The sequence below is a fragment of the Ammospiza caudacuta genome, chromosome 1 (genome assembly GCF_027887145.1).
Source record: "Ammospiza caudacuta isolate bAmmCau1 chromosome 1, bAmmCau1.pri, whole genome shotgun sequence".
Lineage (NCBI taxonomy): Eukaryota > Metazoa > Chordata > Aves > Passeriformes > Passerellidae > Ammospiza > Ammospiza caudacuta.
In genome coordinates this window covers 26,822,981-26,827,852 of record NC_080593.1, presented here as the reverse complement: position 1 = coordinate 26,827,852, position 4,872 = coordinate 26,822,981, and positions in this window count along the sequence as shown.

The following is a 4,872-nucleotide window of genomic DNA, read 5'->3' as shown; positions in this document are numbered from 1 at the left end:
AAATGGACTTCAAATCAGAGTAAGAAAAAATACACCAAACAGGGATGAAGGCAGGCCAGAAGTCAATCAGAAAAGAACAACAAAATGGCATCACAGCAGTTAGCTGGAAGTCTAAGTAATGTGCTAATGAAGTTCATAGACAATTCCTCCATCTGTGAGGCTAGAAATGTATTAAAAATGGGTCTAAAGAGGTAGACTTGCATAAAGAAGTGGCAAAGGAGAGTAGCCATGAATGCTGCTGAAGACTGAAGACTGCTACTTAACTCAAATGAGAAGGAACACTGGAAAGCAGTATAATTAAGACTTGCTTCTAATAGAAATAATAGTGGAGAGCTCATTAGCAGCAAATTTTTTGCAGTTTGGGACCTGAGAGAAACCACTGTAACTATGAATATGAAGGAATTTCATTAGAGAAAGGTGATGAGACCATGTAAAATATTGCATTCATTTTGTAGTCTTTAACTGTATCAGAGACTGATGATGTGGGAGTTGCTCTGAAAAGACCAACACAGTTCTTTTGGAGTGGTTAATTAAAAGCAACTTTGCAGGTAATACTTGTGCAATTAGCAAAAGTAAGTAAATTGGGCAAATTTGTGTGATTCCTACGAATTAAAAAGGGGTGCTTTTACCACAGTAGGGGGAAAAGCCTTCTTTAGGGAGAGGAAATTCAGTAAAACCATAGTCTGCAGGGAAAAAGCAGAAACTTGCTCAACATTTGTAGAAGAATAGTACAAGAAGTTTTAGGAAAAAATACCTCACTGAAAAATGGGAGATTATTTGCTAAAACATTTCTCAGAGTATTACCTTTGATTAAAGAAATGGTAAGTCTCAGATATGCAGAAGAGCTATCATAATTGCATGAAATGAGATAGTACTGGAGAATATGGCTGAGATCTTGAGAAAAATACAGTTCAAAGTTTGTGAGTATTACTCCTGTTTTCTGAAGGGCTACAGCTACCTTACTGAAGTTCCTCAGCTAAAGGTTTCAGTAATTTTTTTCTCAAGTCAGGGAAGATGCATTTGGGAATTCATTTGATACACAAGCTGTGATGTTAGTGTCTGTCTACCTTGTTAAGTGGACATGACCTACAGGTCATTAGCAAAATAAAGACTAGAGCACCTATACGCCTATTTATCCCTTTGTTTCATGGAGTTTACAAGTGACCTCCACACTAAGAATGTTAAAGTGAATCATGGCTGAATAACTGCATTTCTTATGCCTCTAGATTTACAAAAATACAAACACAGAACCAGAAACAGACAAACACAACAAAATTAACATACAATGAGCTCAAGATCACCATGGTTCCTGCCTTTCAAGTTCTATTATTGCTGTTTTGTTCACTATCAGCAATCACAGTTCTGGACTCCACATGAAGCCAGTTGAAAGGAGTTCAGAGTATTTACCTCTGGAAGAAGTATGCTGCAGTTGTAGAAATTTCCTTGAAGAAAATTCCATCTTTATTTCCACTGTATAACTAATCAAAATACTTTACTTTCACAAAAGAAATTTTAAAATGCTTCATAAATATGCCATAATAAATTTAACAATTATAGCTATTGGATACTAGAAGAATTAATATGACTTTTCATTTACATTCCATAAGTGAGCTCAAATTTTCCTTAGGTTACCTGGTTCTAAGTAGGCTTTTGCATCTCATTCCGGATTTTCTGTGACCTAGATGAGGAACTAAAGATCTCATGTTATTTATGCCTTTGCCAACTCTGGTTTTATTTATTTTCTGTGATGAACAGGTCTGCAAGTGCATTGGGCTTCTCCCAAAAACTCAGTAGCCCTTTCACAAACTAGTGATTTACTTTTTGGAAAGGCTAATTGCCACATCTTCACTGATGTGTATGAACGGCTTCAAACTTATAAATTTTCTTTTGATGCCTCTAATTTCTTATTAACAACAGGAAGAAGTCATTTCACACACCACTTAAGCCTTCCCTCATAGCAATATCCCTACTAGATACATGACTGAGGTACAGTTTGAGCTAGGAATAAATCCCAAATGTGCTCTATCTTCTTTCACAATGGGAATATAATTCTTAGAATTAAAGTTCGAGTCATTGGCTTGCTCCTGACCTAAAGCACCTACAAAAAACTACATTGCTTCTTTATCTCAAAGGCAAACTAAGATAAAGGATTCAAAATTATGTATATCATACACAGGACATCCGTCTAAGCACAAGCAGAGATTCACCAGTGTCCCTCAAACAGAATTTAAAAATTGTATAGGGATTTTCCAATGAGAAAATACTCTTGTACAAAACAAAGTAATCTGCTTGCTAGTTTGGATACATTAATTATCACAGAATACAGGAAACAATGAGAAAATGTAATTTTTAACTATAAGATGGATCAATGTTTTTGGAGAAATGCCACAAGTATTAGATCATATTGTCAGGTCTATACTACTCAAGGAAATACAATATTCCCAAAGTCCCAAGATTTATTGTAAATTTACACAGGACAGTTTATTTTCAATAGTGTTCCTCTTGCAAGCTGCAAAAGGTGTTAACCATATCCACAGATATTTATTTTGACAAATTAATCCAGAAAATTATTTAATCTGCCAATTTTATCATAATTTTAGTAAGATACTGACCATTAAAAAATAAAGAAAAAATGAAAGATTATTTTACTACAAAATACTCTGTTTTTTCAAAGTCAAAAGATTTTTGGAAATAGTGTTCTTATTTATAAATTATTAGGCAACTGTAACTAATCAGAAGGGTCAAAAGTGCTTGTATTTCATTGAGGTGTGTATGTATGAGATATTAAAAATACATTTTTTTGAGAACTGTGTATATTTAACAAAAAAATCATAAAAAGTATGCTTCAAATTTATAAGTACATGGTTCACAATAACTCTGCAGTACATTGTCTTGGAAATTAGGAGTTCTTGGCATCCAAAACTTGGCATTCCCAAATAGGTATTGTATACATTATATATTATGCAGCTCCTAGCACAACAGGTCCTTGATGCAGCCATTTGAGTTTTCTGGCAGTCCTAAGGCATGCAGTTAAGTACAAATCACTGGAGAGAAGCTGCTCTTCCTTTGCTAGATGCAGTCAGACTCAATTTTACTACCTCTGCCATGGAAGGACAATAGAAGGACCCACAAGATGCCAAGACTGAGGTTCATTGTCTTCTGTTGAAGAATAATTTTTCAGATCAGTTGTCTATGCTTTAGGCTGGTTTTACTGTAAGCTTAGCAGTAAAAATGGATATTTTTAATCCATTTTCTTCCACAATTCTCTAACACATGATTTTCAGGGTAGCTTATGATATTCTACTAGAATTGCAATTTACAACACCGAGTTCAGAACTCATGATGTCATGATTCAATGGTAGCAAAACTGCCCTCTGACCAAATGACTTGAATAGTATTATTTAAATTTCTGTGTTAACATATAACACTGCAAAACTTTCATTCTGCTCTCCTATAAATGGAGTTTGAATATTTCTAAGTTTGCTGTAAGTTACTACAGTAATTTTTAATGTTTTCTGACATCATTACTTTTTAAGTAAGGGCAAACTTTGAAAAACAATATCTGTATAAAGATGAATTTATTAGTTTGGTTACTACCAGTGTCAGAGGAAGAAGGGAGAAAGGGATAAAATTTTACAAATGATTGCATAAGGAGAGAAGATAATATATTTTCTGCTCCAGGCTGAAATATTTTTATAAAATTAACAAGTGAAAGCCTTACAGGTCACTACCACTGTTTAAAACTTTAATCAGTGATTTTTGCAGTTTTTTTGCAAACTACCCATTTCCTAGATCTTAGACTCCTTTTTTCAAAAGCACAGGAACTGACACATAAATAATATCACCAATCCATGCAGGGCAATTTTAATATACTGATACTTGCTCAAGTGCATGATCCATGTATTTTTCCACCAGAAATCATTGGTTCCATTAAAATATCTCTATCTGTGATTCTCTATGAAGTGAAAATAAGAGCCAAAGCATGATTTAAAAGGTTAAATAAAAGGGTGAACAGAAACAGTCTCTTCACTTCTTAAAAATAAGTAACTTAATCTTCTTTAATCCTAAAAATATACCATTAGAGATATACATCTTTATTACTCCTAGAATTAACGAGTTATAGTGTGGCAACATTTGCCTGGCCTAGCACTCCATTAAGGCATTTTTCCTGTGCAAGACCCAGACACTCATACATACATTGTTTAACTGACTTAACACATTCATGTGCATTAAAATCCTTTTCCAAATGACAAAACCAAAAACATTCTTTAACAAAGTTAGTAAACACATAATATTTCCTAAATAGATTGAATGAAATGCAATGAACTAGCACCTAAGTAATACATTATCTGTTCTGGTATTAGATCACTGTTTCACAACTCAATCACTAAAAGAACTCTTTCAAGCTAAAACTCAACAATGCTTATGAAGAACAACAAATTCTTCAAAGGCTTCGGTCTAATTAATAGTATGAATGACTGTGACAGAGGCAGATAAAATACCAATGACCACAATTAATAGGATCAAACGTTGCATGATGAATAGTTCCTTTTTGTATGGATGCTACCTGAAAAGTGGACAAATATTTAAACATTAATAGAATGTATATGTTTCATATATTTATGAGAAGTTTTAGAAAATATAGAAAATAATGAAACTGTACCAGCAATAGTATTTCACATCAATTTTCCAGGAATATAAACGAACCATATAATGCTCAATTGTAATATGGATTGCTAAGATTGTTAATCATATTTAACACTGGAGTTCTATATACTATTAAATGGAATTTTATATTGAAATCAATAGCAAAATTCCCATTGATTTAATGGACCGAAGATCTAACTATTGGCAACAACACAAATTAATTTA